The sequence below is a fragment of the Delphinus delphis genome, chromosome 18, assembly GCF_949987515.2.
Source record: "Delphinus delphis chromosome 18, mDelDel1.2, whole genome shotgun sequence".
NCBI lineage: Eukaryota > Metazoa > Chordata > Mammalia > Artiodactyla > Delphinidae > Delphinus > Delphinus delphis.
The window spans coordinates 31,585,406-31,603,283 of NC_082700.1; positions in this window are offsets into that span (position 1 = coordinate 31,585,406).

Sequence of the window (17,878 nt, forward strand, 5' to 3'; positions counted from 1 at the left end):
AATTAAAATCTAGTTAAGTTGAAGAACTCAATATAAAAAATTACTCCATTAAAAATTGATAAGAAATTAAGAAAATATTTTCTGATTACCAGGTGAAGAGAGAATATTTTGCAAAGCAAGGTGAAAGGAAAAATCTTATTAAGATGCTTGAAGTGTATGAATATTAAATATTTTTAAAGTTTAAAAGGTAAAAATTTAATTGGCAAAGATCACTATAAATATGGCAAATAGTAAAAAATAATACTCAATAAAAAGGCTTCTGTAAATCAATATGATACATGCTAACACTTTAATATAAACATGAGCAAAAATATCAATTCTAGAGAACACAAAAAAGAAAATAAGAGTGCGTAGTGAGTGTATAAATGCTGGAATCCTCAATGTGGTGAGAATGTGATGAGATGAGCAATCTCATAAACTGCTGGTAGGCCCATGAGTTGATCTAGCTTTTCCTGAAGGCATATACATTCAGTCTCCCAGTAAGCCTGTTCCTGTGATTCTATCTCACTGAGATTATTAGAAATATGAATATATGTTAGTATAAATATACCAGATATTATATTATTTATTATAGAAACAATTTCAAATTATTCCAGGCGTCCCGGAATGGTTAAATAATGATGTCACATACTCATGATGGAACATTATGCAGCTATTAAAATGATGATGTTTTCAAAGCATGATCAATGACATGATAAAAGGCCTATAATATACCGTGAGGAGAAAAAATGTCAAATACAAAATTATGTATATACTAGAATTCCTATGGTCTCTCTTTCTTTGTTTATACTTAGATAAAGAAAACAGACAAGATATATATATATAAAGAGAAACACAGGAAGCATAAATCACCATTATATGTGGATTCTTAGAATAAGAGGTTTTCATTTGCTTCTTCATACTTTTCCATATTTTTCAAACTTTCAAAATGGGCATTTATTTCTTTTGTGATTTTTACTTTTGATCGTTCTTTTACCAATTAAAAAACACTATCCTCTTAAAGCACAGAATAAATAGGAAAAATACACTCTAAAATTAAGAGCTGCTAAAGTTGGGATGTACCTAAAGAATAAAGGCTTTTTTGATTTTCTGTAGAACCACCATGCAGTGTGAGAAAAGAGCTGAAGATTGCTATTGTATATATGGTTGCATTAGAATAGAGACCCCACAAAGTTAAACTTCATCATTAAGTATGGAATGGCTTATAAAGTATATATAGCTAATATATATATTAAATTATAAATATATATAATGTATCTAAAATATATATTATATATAATTATTATTACAGTATATTATTATATATTATATATAATAGGTATTATATATAATATATAAATTTATGTATGTGTGTCTGTGTTGCCAAAAAGTACACTACTGGCTTTTAAGTGAATTGATACAATGGATTGAGCAAGACAAAATTATATTGGAGCCTCTTTGCAAGTTCCAAGTTCATTTGTAGTTACCTTACATTTGAAGCACAGTTAACCTTAACTGATGGGGATCCTATCATCGTAGGCCATGCTTGTGCAGTTTCTGAAGCCCTAACAGCCTAAGGCTGTGTAGGTATAGAGTATAAAGCTACTGGCATAGTCAAAACCCCAGGCAGAATAAGCTGAGGTCACAATTGTTGGGACTGACATCAATCCAAACTGAGCCAGAAGAGTACAGTCTTCTAGCCTCTGAAAATGTTGAGCCGCAACTAAATCTGTTATTTCCCATCTCTGTTTTCCTCAACCCATTCCCTCCACATTCTTCATGATTTTATTTAGACTATTAATTTTTTTTCAAAGCTCTAACCTTTCACTCTTAAATTTCCCATCAGCAGTTAAGTGGGCTGAATTTTTCTCCCATAAAATCAATACAAAAAATAGTTAAATGCAAAGTCCTCTATTGACCTCACATGCCTTCCAGCAAACACTGGATCTCTTTGCTCGCTTTCCAACAAAACATCACCACAAACTTGTCTATAGTTCCTGTCTACATTTCACTTTCTCCCAATCACTCCTCCATCAAATGGCCTTCATGTGGTTAAATCCAAGAGATATTTTTAGTACTTATCTTCTTATATATTTACTCTTGACGCTCCCCATCTTTCTTTCTTTTTTGGAAACACTCCCTGCCCTCAGCTTCCATAATTTTGGGCTAAGTTTCCTAAATTGAGCCATTCCTGCTGTCTCCTTTATATGATCAAACTTCTCTGCCAGATCTTTAAATGTTGGCTTGGGTCTGGATTCTTTGCTTTTTAAATATAAGAATCTGCCCTCTTCACCCTGTTGATTTGATTCATGTTGATGGCTGTAATCATTACCCTATTAGAATTTTACCAAATTTTCTCTCAAGATCTAGCCATTTCTCTGAGCTCCTATTTTAACAGGATGTTTAAAAGATGCCTCAGAACTACTCCAAATTCATGATTTATCACACCCACCACACTCACCACCACTACCCATAATTTCACTCTATTCTTAGGTTTTCTATCTCATTGAATGGTACCACCTCATTAAGTTGCACACACCATATATTTAAACATTATGCATAATAGATCCTTCATTATTTCCTTAACCAACCCAGTACCCAATCTGGCTGATTTTTGCCTCCTAAAATGCATCCATTTCTTCCCATGTTTACCATAGCTTGCCTGTTCTCTTTGCCCTCACCCTTGCCTCCCTCCAATCTGCTCTCCATTTTACAACCAAGATGATATTTCCAAAATGCAAGTTTGATCACATTATCCTCTGCTAGAAACCCTGAAAGGGATTTCCATTAGTTCGTTAGACATCTTTTATGTGTTCTAAGACACCATTCACATTCATAGCCCTTGCCTCTCTCTCCACTTCCTCTGTCACCATTTCTGTCAGCTTTCTGTACTCGAGATATGTTAACCTTCTTCTATATCTTAAAAATGACAAGCTCCCCCATTTCATACTATATGCTGTTTCAACGCCTAACTGAAATGCCTTTCCAAGACACCTCGTTGCTATTATTTAATTCTTGCTCAACTTTTAAATCTTATCCATATATCATAAGATCTTACTTTCATATATCACTTATGTTGCCTTTTAAAACTAAATCTCCTCCAGCACAAACCAAGTCTCACAATACCCTCACCTTTCTTTCAGGGCATTTCTCACAGCTGTGATTTTAAATTATAGCTACAACCTTTTTATTGACTACAACCCTTTTATTGATATTATGAATGAAGGTGTAAATAATTAATCAATTAATATGTACTAGGTACTGGGGTGGCAACAGAGATTTTAAGATAAATAAATCCAGGTTCCTGCTCTCCTTGCTGATGGGAAAGAAACCTAGACAAATAATTAAAGGCATAATGCAGCATGATAAGTATTATAATAAAAAATGTACCACACAAGTTTGTGGAGAGGAAGATCCAATTAACTTTATGTGGAAGGGACAGGGCAGGCAGGCTTCAAAGAAAAACTGACATCTGTGCTGGACTTTGAAGGATCATCTGGAGTTAGTGAGGTAAAGACATTGAGAAAAAGAGATCCTAGGCATAAAGAACAATATGAACAAAGTCTAAAAGGAACTGGCATGCATGTCAGGTACAAGGGAATTGGCATGAATGCTTCATTGTGTCTGGAACATGTGGTGTTTGGAGGAAAGTGATGCAAGTTAAGTCAAAAAGATAGACTAGGATAAAACTGCCAAGGATCTGAAATGGTATGCAAAGGACCTGAGACTTCACTTTTTTTGAACACGGTTGCATCTCCTTCTTTCTCTCTTTCAGGTGATCTGAGGTATTTGCAAAAGATAATGAATGGTAATGTGGGAAGTGAAGTGGAGAGGGATTGCAATATGAGAGGCAGAGAGACCAGTAGAAACCTACCACAACCATATGATGAAGTTGTAATTAAAGCAATAGCAATGGAACGGAGACAGTTTTGAAAGTGAGATAAATGTGATCTGGTGACCAACTGGAATGTACACCAGGGAAATGATGAAATAAAGGAAGAGTCAGAGATGTCTAGCTGGGTGACTAAGTGGATTATGAGAACACTTACTGAGACAGTGGACACATTAGGAGGAAAAAGTGTGGGGATGAGTGCCACATTTTTCTGCCTTTTTAGAGCATATAATCTAATAAAAGAGAGACACACTATCACAACCTATACCATGAAAAAAATATGCAGGAAAACCTTATTTTTCTTAGCAGCTGGAGAGAAAGACCATCTTAAGGAGAGCCCATCATTTGTTCATGAAGTGTTTTGATAAGTCTTCTTAGAATCTGGGCTGATAATTAAGATTTTCAGGCCTGGGAACAAACTACATGGAATTTTTATCCAACAGAGGAGGAATGTAGGAAGAAATTTAGATAATTTGGGGAGGTGAGGAAAGATTGAAAAAGAGGGGAACATAGTAACTGGCATCACAGAAAGATAGCCAGTGGATATGTGGAGGTGGAATGTTTGTGTTATTTGTTGGTACAGAACTTTTCCTCAGTTTCTCCTATGAATTCTTCAAAAAATTCCTCATTTCCCACTAATGCCTTGTGAAGTATGTTTTCTTTGGGGAGAATACAAAGAAATACTCAAGGTTGTTTCATGCTTGATGCATGGAGAAATCAGAGGATTTCAATGCAATTTAAAAATCCTAGACCATTACTCCAGGAGGTGGATCAAAGCAACTGACAAAGGATTAATCTCCAAAATATACAAACAGCTCATGCAGCTCAATATCAAAAAAACCAACAATCCAATCAAAAAATGGGCAGAAGATCTAAATAAACATCTCTCCAAAGAAGACATACAAATGGCCAAAAAGCACATGAAAAGATGTTCAACATCACTAATTATTAGAGAAATGCAGATCAAAACTATAATGAGGTATCACTTCACACTGGTCAGAATAGCCATCATCAAAAAATCTATAAGCACTAAATGCTGGAGAGGCTGTGGAGAAAAGGGAACCCTCCTACATTGTTGGTGGAAATGTAAATTGGTACAGCCACTATGGAGGACAGTATTGGAGATTACTTAAAAAAACAGAAATAGAACTACCACATGACCCTACAATCCCACTCCTGGGCATAAACCCAGAGAAAACCATAATTCAAAAAGACACATGCAGCCCAATGTTCATTGAAGCACTATTTACAATAGCCAGGACATGGAAGCAACCTAAATGTCCATCAACAGAGGAATGGATTAAGAGGATGTGCTACATATATGCAATGGAATATTACTTAGCAATAAAAAAGAACAAAATAAAGCCATTTACAGCAACATGGATTGACCTAGATATTGTCATACTGAGTGAAGTAAGTCAGACACAGAAAGACAAATATCATATGATATTGCTTACATGTGGAATAAAAAAAATGGGTACAAATAAACTTCTTTACAAAACAGAAGTAGGGTCACGGATGTAGAAAACAAACTTATGGTTACCAGAGGATAAGGGGTGAGGGATAACTTGGGAGATTGGGACTGACTTATACTCACTACTATATATAAAATAGATAACTAATAAGAACCTGCTGTATAGCACAGGGAGCTCTACTCAATACTATGTAATGGCCTATATGGGAAAAGAATCTAAAAAAAAAAAAAAAGTGGATAGCTGTATATGTATTAATATAACTGATTCAGTTTGCTGTACACCTGAAACTAACACATTATAAATCAACTATATGCCAATATTTTTTTAAAAAAATATGACCTTTAATAAATAAATAAATACCCTATAAAGTTTAAAGTAGTACATAGAAGCATAGAATAGGATAAAGTAGGAAAAGCTCCTATTGGATATTTCCTGAGATGGAAGAGGACTTTCTGTGGAAAGGGATACAGCATGAGCAAAGACACAGAGACCTAAAATGGTAAGTAATCTGGGATGATTAGGGGTGTAAAGCATAAAAGAAAGGGGAATACTGGGAAATTATTGAAATAATAGTTTCAGACCAAAATTTTCTTTTCAAAATAGAGTCTATATTCAATTTTTCCCAATAGTATTTGGGAGTGGATTTATGCTACTTCCTATCTAGTCCTTTTAAATATTTTAAAATAAATACTTACAAAAAAGTGTAAGGAAAAAAACGGTGACCACATATAAGGCAAACAGAAGCTCAACTGTTCTTCACCATTCTATTGTTGAAAAAATGTTTTGAATATGCTAAGTCTCTTATATTGACATATACCACTAAAGAAATGTTTTAAACAAGGCAAATAAGAAATAACCATGTATATGGTATCACCATGCCCTCCTGGCATACACACCACTGATTATTTCCTGTAATAGTCCCATGAAAAAAGACATGCTCTTGGTAAAATTCAATGCTTAATAATCAAAGTGAAAGCTCTGTCTCTAGGCTGAGGAAGAATTTGCAGAATCTGTAGTAAGAGTACTTGTGATCGTGGATTTCCTCTCCCTTTACTCAGAGTTGCTAATGCTGGTATATGCTTAATATGACTTTCTCCTTAGGGCCAAAGCGCAGTCTCCTTCACTTTACCGGGTAGATGAGTAATTATGTGTGACTAATTCTGCAAAGGTCTCACAAAAGATATAAAGTTTAGTATCATTACATTTCCATTATTCTTTAATAATTATTAAAACAAAGGAATATACCTATTGTAGATGGCTCAGTGGACCTTGTGTCTCCTTCCTCTGCATCTGTAATGAATTGAATAGATTTTATATTTTCAACAAATCAATTGCCTATCCCCTAATCTACATTACTGTTCTCGTAGAAAAGATGAAACGCTATACTTCTTCTGGGCAAAGTGTGAGATCACATTGAATAAGTACAGGGCTTTATGCAAATTATTCTACACTCAGGAAACAGAAACATATCACTTAATATCAAAGTTAAATTAGCCAAAAAAAATCATTATTTAAAAAAAATTTCTTCTCTCAATTTTAAAGCCCAAGATTATGAGTGCACTTATGAATATGGTTCTTCCTGCATACATAACATATTTAAGGCAAAAGTATTGCTCCATCCACAAGTGTCTCAAAAAATATCTCTTTTACTCTTTTTCAAAACATCAAGGAATATGATATCAATTTTTCATCTTTTCTCTTCACGTTACAGGACTTCTTGGCTGCTGTACACATTTTGGCAATTCCAACACATTGAATCTAACGCCTTCCAAAAATCCTTAGTGAAAGTGAACAGTGACTGTGTAGGAGGTTTTTTTTCACATTTCATTTTGGACCTCTGCTAGCTCACAAAAGATAAGCTGGGTTTGAGAATCATTTTATTAACATTACTTAACCATGTTAAAGAAACTTTCTTTCAGAAAGAATTTAGTCCAACCACACCAAAACTCTGGGAAACCAGTTAGTTAACCTGTGAGACCAGGCTAATCATGGTTTTAAGTCCCTGTGGTCCTGTTTAAAACCTGCATCACTGAAAACAATCCACAACCCTACTATTAAACTTATAGCTGTCATGAGACTGGCTGCCTCAAATACCTGGCAGATACACGTGGAGCTCACAGCTCTCACCAATTATAAATTTATCCCACAGGTATAGCCAGACCACTACAAAGACCACATTAAAAAATAATACTAGAAAACCTTCTTGAACGATGATTAGTTATCCCTGCTACTATTTTTTACTTCTTTTAATAAACTTATTTTCATGGCCATGTCAAAATTTTTGACTGCCAAGCGTAAAATATACCTGAAGTTAATGGTAGTGCTTTATTCAAGAAAATTATAGTCCTGATTCACACTGAGTTTGCATTAGTTCAGCAAATCTCTCCAAGCACAAATCTAGAAGCTGTTTTGATGCGGTGCCCTATTTCTCAGTAGTAATATGTCAGTTCTCATTACGCATATAACAAAGTGTATTGCAAGACATTTTAAGTCAGCAAGCATTTTGACATAACTTGGTATCAGGATGACAGCTGTTGTAAACAAATGATTCTTAAGGAAAATACAGACAAAATCAACCACTACTGAAAAAGAAAAAAAGAATTATAATATTTTAAAACATTAGCAGGCATAAATATCACTGTGTTTATGCGTAGCTGTTAACTATTCTCTTTCCACAAATATTAACAAATCTCTGAGTGTAACGACCCATGTTCTAATAGTTAATGTTCCTTCAAATTCTCCTCCCACCACCTTTGGTAATAAATGTTTTCAGCCATCCAAAAAGCAGAGAAAATATTGACATATATTTTAATTATCATACAAAAATAAAAGCTGTGAAAAAAATAAATAAAAATTAAAACAGCCAGATACAAAAACTTCCAGCTTCTGAACAACTTTTCTTTAAAAAAACTTCCTATACTATTGCCCTTAACCCTTCATGTCCCCAAACCTGTTTGAATAAATGTAGCAAAAGACAGCTAAGCCACACAAAGTGTAAGAGAAAGTGTCCAACAAAAGAAAAAAAACTAGAGGATGAAATGACAATAAAAAGAGAGAACAAAGAGACATCATAGGTTATGTTCATAAAAACAACTGTGCTAATTAACCTTCAATAGATATCAACATTTGCAATTATTTTAAAATGCATGTAGTATAAAACAAAAGTTAAATTATAACTCTAAAAAATACTATTATGAAATTAATTCCTACAAAATTTTTGTTTTTAAAATAGCAACAAGGGCCTCAGGCCAAACAAACAACAGGGAGGGGACCGAGCCCCACCCATCAGCAGACAAGTGGATTAAAGTTTTACTGAACTCTGCCCAGCCAAGCAACAGCCAGCTCTACCCACCACCAGTACCTCCCATCAGGAAACTTGCACAAACCACTTAGGTAGCCTCATCCACCAGAGGGCAGACAGCAGAAGCAAGAACTACAATCCTGCAGCCTGTGAAACAAAACCACATTCACAGAAATATAGACAAGATGAAAAGGCAGAGGGCTATGTACCACATGAAGGAACAAGATAAAACCCCAGAAAAACAACTAAATGAAGTGCAGATAGGCAACCTTCCAGAGAAAGAATTCAGAATAATGATAGTGAAAATGATCAAGGACCTCGGGAAAAGAATGGAGACAAAGATCGAGAAGATACAAGAAATGTTTAACAAAGACCTAGAAGAATTAAAAAACAAACAAATAAAGATGAACATTACAATAACTGAAATGAAAACTACACTAGAAGGAATAGCAGAATAACTGAGGCAGAAGAATGGATAAGTGACCTAGAAGACAGAATGGTGGAATTCACTGATGCAGAACAGAATAAAGAAAAAAGAATGAAAAGAAATGAAAACAGCCTAAGAGATTTCTGGGACAACATTAAATGCACCAACACTCGCATTATAGGGGTTCCAGAAGGAGAAGAGAGAGAAAAAGGACCAGAGAAAATATTTGAAGAGATTATAGTTGAAAACTTCCCTAACATGGGAAAGGAAAGAGCCACCCAAGCCCAGGAAATGCAGAGAGTCCTATACAGGATAAACCCAAGGAGAAACACACTGAGAAATAGTAATCAAATTGGCAAAAATTAAAGGCAAAGAAAAATTATTGAAAGCAGCAAGGGAAAAATGACAAATAACATACAAGGGAACTCCCATAAGGTTAACAGCTTATTTCTCAGCAGAAACTCTACAAGCCAGAAGGGAGTGGCATGGTATACTTAAAGTGGTGAAAGGGAAGAACTAAAAACAAGACTACTCTACCCGGCAAGAATCTCATAAAGATTCGAAGGAGAAATTAAAAGTTTTACAGACAGGCAAAAGCTAAGAGAATTCAGCACCACCAAACCAGCCCTAAAACAAATGCTAAAGGAACTTCCCTAAGTGGGAAACACAAGAGAAGAAAAGGACATACAAAAAACTCCCAGAACAATTAAGAAAATGGAAATAGGAACATACATATCAATAATTACCTTAAATGTGAATGGATTAAATGCTCCAACCAAAAGACACAAGCTTGCTGAATGGATACAAAAACAAGACTCATATATATGCTGTGTACAAGAGACCCACTTCAGACCTAGGGACACATACAGACTGAAAGTGAGGGGATGGAAAAAGATATTCCATGCAAATGGAAATCAAAAGAAAGCTGGAGTAACAATAATCATATTAGATAAAATAGACTTTAAAATAAAGAATGTTAAAAGAGACAAGGAAGGACACTACATAATGATCAAGGGATCAATCCAAAAAGAAGATATAATAATTATAAATATATATGCACCCAACATAGGAGCACCTTAATACATAAGGCAACTGCTAACAGCTATAAAAGAGGAAATCGACAGTAACACATTAATAGTGTAATAGTGGGGGAATTTAACACCTCACTTACACCAATGGACAGATCAGCCAAAAAGAAAATTAATAAGGAAACACAAGCTTTAAATGACACAATAGACCAGATAGATTTCATTGATATTTTTAGGACATTCCATCCCCAAACAGCAGATTACACTTTCTTCTCAAGTGTGAAACAAACATTCTCCAGGATAGATCACATATTGGGTCACAAATCAAGCCTCAGTAAATTTAAGAAAATTGAAATCATATCAGGCATCTTTTCTGACCACAACGCTATGAGATTGGAAATGAATTACGGGGAAAAAACCTAAAAAACACAAATACATGTAGGCTAAACATTACATTACTAAATAACCAAGAGATCACTAAGACATCAAAGAGGAAATCAAAAATACCTAGAGACAAATGACAATGAAAACACGAGGATCCAAAACCTATGGGATGCAGCAGAGGCATTTCTAAGAGGGATGTTTATAGCTATACAAGCCTACTTCAAGAAACAACAAAATCTCAAATAAACAATCTAACCAACACCTAAAGGAACTAGAGAAAGAAAAATAAACAAAACCCAAAGTTAGGAGAAGGAAAGAAATCATAAATATCAGAGCAGAAATAAATGAAATAGAAACAAAGAAAACAATAGCAAAGATCAATAAAACTAAAAGCTGGTTCTTTGAGAAGATAAACAAAATTGATAAACCATTAGCCAGACTCATCAAGAAAAAGAGGGAGAGGACTCAAATCAATAAAATTAGAAATGAAAAAGGAGAAGTTACAACAGACACTGCAGAAATGCAAAACATCCTAAGAGACTACTACAAGCAACTCTATGCCAATAAAATGGACAACCTGGAAGAAACGGACAAATTCTTAGGAAGGTATACCCTTCCAAGACTGAACTAGGAAGAAACAGAAAATATGAACAGACCAATCACAAGTAATGAAATTAAAACTCTGATTAAAAATCTTCCAACAAACAAAAGTCCAGGACCACATGGCTTCACAGGTGAATGCTATCAAACATTTAGAGAAGAGCTATCCCCCCATCCCTCTCAAACTCTTCCAAAATATAGCAGAGGGAGGAACTTCCCAAACTCCTTCTATGAGGCCACCATCACTCTGATACCAAAACCAGACAAAGATACTACAAAAAAAAGAAAACTACAGACCAATATCACTGATGAATATAGACGCAAAAATCCTCAAAAAAATACTAGCAAGCAGAATCCAACAACACATTAAAAGGATAATGCACCATGATCAAGTGAGATTAATCCCAGGGATGCAAGGATTATTCAATATATGCAAATCAATCAATGTGATACACCATATTAACAAACTGAAGAATAAAATCCATATGATCATCTCAGTAGCTGCAGAAAAAGCTTTTGACAAAATTCAACACCAATTTATGATAAAAACTCTCCAGAAAATGGGGGTAGAAGGAACCTACCTCAACATAATAAAGGCCATATATGACAAACACACAGAAAACATCATTCTCAATGGTGAAAAACTGAAAGCATTTCCTCTAAGATCAGGAATGAGACAAGGATGTCCACTCTCACCACTATTATTCAACATAGTTTTGGAAGTCCTAGCCACAGCAATCAGAGAGGAAAAAGAAATAAAGGGAATACAAATTGGAAAAGAAGAAGTAAAACTGTCACTGTTTGCAGATGACATGATACTATACATAGAGAATCCTAAAAATGCCACCAGAAAACTATTAGAGCTAATCAATGAATTTGGTAAAGTTGAAGGATATAAAATTAATGCACAGAAATCTTGTGCATTCCTATATACTAATGATGAAATATCTGAAATAGAAATTATAGAAACACTCCCATTTACCATTGCAACTAAAAGAATAAAATGCCTAGGGATAAAACTATGTAGGGAGACAAAAGACCTGTATGCAGAAAACTATAGGACACTGATAAAAGAAATTAAAGATGATACCAACAGATGGAGAGATATACCTTGTCCTTAGATTGGAAGAATCAATATTGTGAAAATGACTGTAAAACCCAAAGTAATCTACAGATTCAATGCAATCACTATCAAATTATGAATGGCATTTTTTTATGGAACTAGAACAAAAAAATCTTAAAATTTGTGTGGAGACACAAAAAACCCCGAATAGCCAAACAGTCTGGAGGGAAAAATAAAACGGATCTGGAGGAATCAGACTCCCTGAGTTTAGACTATACTACAAAGCTACAGTAATCAAGACAATATGGTACTGGCACAAAAACAGAAGCATAGATCAATGGAACAAGATAGAAAGCCCAGAGATGAACCCACACACCTATGGTCAACTAATCTATGACAAAGGAGGCAAGGATATACAATGGAGAAAGACAGTCTTTTCAGTAAGTGGTGCTTGGAAAACTGGGCAGCTACATGTAAAAGAAGGAAATTAGAACACTCCTTAACACCATCCACAAAAATAAACTCAAAATGGATTAGAGAACTAAATGTAAGACCGGACACTATAAAACTCTTAGAGGAAAACATAGGAAGAACACACTTTGACATAATTCACAGCAAGATTTTATTTTTTTTTTTTTGAGGTACGCGGGCCTCTCACTTTTGTGGCCTCTCTGTTGTGGAGCACAGGCTCCGGACACACAGGTTCAGTGGCCATGGCTCACAGGCCTAGCTGCTCTGGGGCATGTGAGATCTGCCCAGACCGGGGCACGAAACGGTGTCCCCTGCATCATCAGGCGGACTCTCAACCAATATGCCACCAGGGAAGCCCAGCAAGTTCTTTTTTGATCCACCTCCTAGAGTAATGGAAATAAAAGCAAAAATAAACAAATAGGACCTAATGAAACTTCAAAGCTTTTGCACAGCAAAGGAAACCATAAACAAGACGAAAGGACAACCCTCAAAATGGGAGAAATATTTGCAAACTAATCAATGGACAAAGGATTAATCTCCAAAATATATAAACAGCTCATGCAGCTCAATATTAAAAAAACAAACAACCCAATCCAAAAATGGACAGAAGACCTAAATAGACATTTCTCCAAAGAAGACATATAGATGGCCAAGAAACACATGAAAGCTGCTCAACATCACTAATTATTAGAGAAATGCAAATCAAAACTACAATGAGGTATCACCTCACACCAGTTAGAATGGGCTTCATCAGAAAATCTACAAACAACAAATGCTGGAGAGGGTGGGGAGAAAAGGGAACCATCTTGCACTGTTGTTGGGATTGTAAATTGACACAGCCACTATGGAGAACAGTATAGGGGTTCATTAAAAAACTAAAAATAGAATTACTATATGACCCAGGAATCCCACTACTGGGCTTATACGTAGAGAAAACCATAATTCAGAAAGACACGTGAATCCCAATGTTCACTGCAGCACTGTATACAATAGTCAGGTCATGGAAGCAACCTAAGTGCCCATCAACAAATGAATGGATAAAGAAGATGTGGTACATATATACAATGGAATATTACTCAGCCATAAAAAGGAACGTGATTGAGTTATTCGTAGAGATGTGAATTGATGTAGAGACTGTCATACAGAATGAAGTAAGTCAGAAAGAGAAAAACAAATATCGTATATTAACGCATATGTGTGGAACCTAGGAAAATGGAACAGATGAACCAGTTTGCAGGGCAGAAATTGAGACACAGATGTAGAGTACCAACGTATGGACACCAAGGGGGTAAAGCGGCGGGTGGGGAGGGGTAGTGGTGTGATGAATTGGGAGATTGGGATTGGCGTGTATACACTGATGTGTATAAAATGGATGACTAATAAGAACTTGCTGTAAAAAAATAAATAAATAAAATTCAAAAGTTAAAAAAAAATTCTTACGAAAAAGAAAAATGATAACAAAACAAACAAAAAAATTTCTACAAGCTTTCTTACTGCTATAATTTTTCATTATACTCAAGTGACAGCCACACCTACTAAGACAGTCTCTTATTTATTCAGGAAGCATTTTTAAAAGCCTACTATGTGTCAGAATCTATTCCAGGCACTCTTATCAAAAGAAAATATCAACAGATACATATATCTTTTTCTGTAAGATTAAGTTTTGCATATTTGATTTCCTAAAGAGGGCTCAAAATACATTAATGTGATATACACCAGAAACAGCATTTGTTGAGATAGGCATGTAATGCGTGGATTTATTCATTGTGAATAAGAAGTGAGGAGACCAGAGAAATATAAACCTGGCACCAAGAATCTATACTGGCTGAATGGACCACAAGACCACAAACACAAGCAGAATCAGGAAAGGAAACCGTTCTTAGGTAGCAACACCATACAAGAAAGAGACAGAGCAAAGTACATTTATAAGCATGAAGATACCATCATACTTCCAGCTGTGATAAGACTGTAATTATGGCTGTTTGGTTTAATGTTGTTTTAGGCTTTTCATCTCTTTGTGTGTGCTTCCAAAATTATAATATTAGAAAGTTGAGTCAAACACAAATCTATTGAGCATCATTACAGTCATTGAGTAAAGTATTTTTGCTTCTTCAACAACCACTAAGAACTCTCAAATATCATCTCAATGAATATAACTATTAAAAGTTGGAGGTTTCTAACTCTCCTCCCCACTGGATATTTGACCACCTCACTTTATGCCCCATTCAATAGCACATAACACATTACTGCACTTCTTCATAAATCTGTCTTGTTTAACATGCCATGATCATCTGGAGAGTAGGATCCTTGTCTTATGCAAATTAGTACCCACTATGCATGGCACACAATAGGATTTCCTAAATAAGAAATTTATATTTGAATTTGATATTTAAGTGATCAAAGTCAGAAAATCAAATAAGACGAGTATTAGTATATTTTGTTTCAGAAAAATCAAAGTTTGATTTAAAAATATGATATTTCTCATTAGTATGGCTATGGTTCTGTTGGCTAATGTTACAAAGTCTACACCTTTAAATTCTGCCTATATAATTAGTGTTCAGCATGATGCAAAACAAGTCACTCAAACTCTCTGTCCCTTAGCAGTGAAAAATATTCTAATTTACCTTACAGGAAGGTTGGGAAAAACCAACTATGAAGCAAATTATAATATAAAGTCTATATAACGATTAATGGGGAGGACTCTGACTTATAAAAAGTGATTATAATGAAATAAAATCATTCTGGATTCAACAGAAACTTAAAACAGAACAAAGCAGCTGCAGAAACAACTTCAAAGTTATTTCAATTACTATTTATCCTAATAGCATTATATCCAGATCATAGTTGATATTTATTCTTCTAGTTGCTGAATACATTTCTGAGATTACCTGTCTAATATGCCTTATGTTGTAATAATTAATAAATCTTTGAAGTTATTAAGCATATTATTTATTTTAAGATCTACAACTCTGAAACAAGACAATAAATTTATAAGCTAATGAAGAGATATTAGTTAAAGTGGGATATATTTGGAGAGCTATAAATATCCAAGGATCTTTGGTACAAATATCAAGTTTCCATAAAAATAGTACAATGAATACCATATTCCTTTTACCTAAACTCACTAATCGTTTTAACATTTTGCCACAAGTACTCTATGTCTGCGCATGCACACACACACACACACACACACACACACACACTTTGTTTTTGCTGAGCCACTTGAAACTAAACTGTACATATTATAATGTTCATCTCTAAATACTAAATACTCCACCGTGTATTGTCTAAGAAATAGGAAATAAAAACATTCTCCTACATAGCCACACTACCACTAATACACTCAAGAAATAAATCATTGATACAACTTTAGATAATACAGTGTTTCTTAAGTTACTTGTGGAGAAGGATCAGTATTTCTTATTTCCAGTAAACTGAGAAACAATAGTTTAATGAAATAAAATTTTAAAATTACGAAAAATTAGCAGGCACCTATATATAACAAAAATGTCAAATTACTATCGAAATTTCTAATTGCTTACTCAATTTTGTACTTATGTCCTTGTGGAACAATAAATATCAATTCACTGATTGGCACCGCCTTAAGGACCACACTTTGAATAGCACTATTACGATACTGAGTAAATATTCAAATGTCCCCACGTACCCCACCAAATACATTTATGATGTGACCCAGTCAAAAATCATGTATCTTCATTCTCCTTTAATCAAAGAAAGTGGCACTTCTTTTTCTTTCTCTCTTTTGACATTTATGGGAATGGTATTTAGAAACCAAGATCTGGGTGCTAGATGTGTTCATAGCTAGTGCATGTTATACTTTTCAGGTAAGCACAAAGGAGCTGACATTTTTTAAAATTCTCCTCTTACCACCCCAACAATTATATAAAATTGTTTCACACATGGAAATATCAAATATGAACTCTATTAGAAAACATTTACTAATGAGAAATTCTTTTTTTAATTTTTATTTCATATTGGAGTATAGTTGATTTACAATGTTATGTTAGTTTTAGGTATACAGCAAAGTGATTTAGTTATACATATACATATATCTATTCTTTTTCAAATTCTTTTCCCATATAGGTTATTACAGAGTATTGAATAGAGTTCCCTGTGCTATACAGTATACAGTAGGTCCTTGTTGATTATCTATTTTATATATAGTAGTGTGTATATGCTAATCCCAACCTCCTAATTGATCCCTCCCCCCAACCTTTCCCTTTTGGTAACCATAAGTTTGTTTTCTAAGTCTGTGAGTCTGTTTCTGTTTCATAAATAAGTTCATTTGTATCGTTTTTTTAGATTCCACATATAAGTGATAGTGTCTGATATTTGTCTTTCTCTGTCTAACTTACTTCACTTAGGATGATAATCTCTACGTCCATCCATATTGCTGCAAATGGCATTATTTTGTTCTTTTTCATGGCTGAGTAATATTCCATTGTATATATGTACATCTTCCATTCATCTGTCGATAGACATTTAGGTTGCTTCCATATCTTGGCTATTGTAAATAGTGCTTCAATTAACATTGAGGTGCACATATCTTTTCAAATTATGTTTTTTTCTGGATATGCCCAGTAGTGAGATTACTGGATCATATGACAGCTCTATTTTTGGTTTGTTAAGGAATCTCCAATGCTGTTCTCCATAGTGGCTGTACCAATTCACATTCCTACAAATAGGAGGGTTCCTTTTTCTCCATACCCTCTCCAGCATTTATTATTTGTAGACCTTTTGATGATGGCCATTCTGATTGGTGTGCGATGATATCTCATTGTAGTTTTGACTTGCATTTCTCTAACAATTAGCGATGTTGAGCATCTTATCATGTGCTTTTTGGCCATCTGTAGGCCTTCTTTAGAGAAATGTCTATTTAGATCTTCTGCCCATTTTTTGATTGGGTTATTTGGGGTTTTTTTGATATTGAGCTGCATGAGCTGTTTTTATATTTTGGAGATTAATCCCTTGTTGGCCCCATCATTTGCAAATATTTTCTCCCATTCTGTGGGTTGTCTTTTTGTTTTCTTTATGGTTTCCTTTGCTGTGCAAAAGCTTCTAAGTTTAATTAGGTCCCTTTTTCTTTTAATTTTCATTATTCTAGGAGGTCGATCCAAGAAGATACTCCTGCAATTTATGTCAAAGAGTGTTCTGCCTAGGTTTTCCTCTAAGAGTTTTAAATGAAAATGTCATATGCACTTAAACACTTATAACTAGACCAACATTGCCATAGCTTT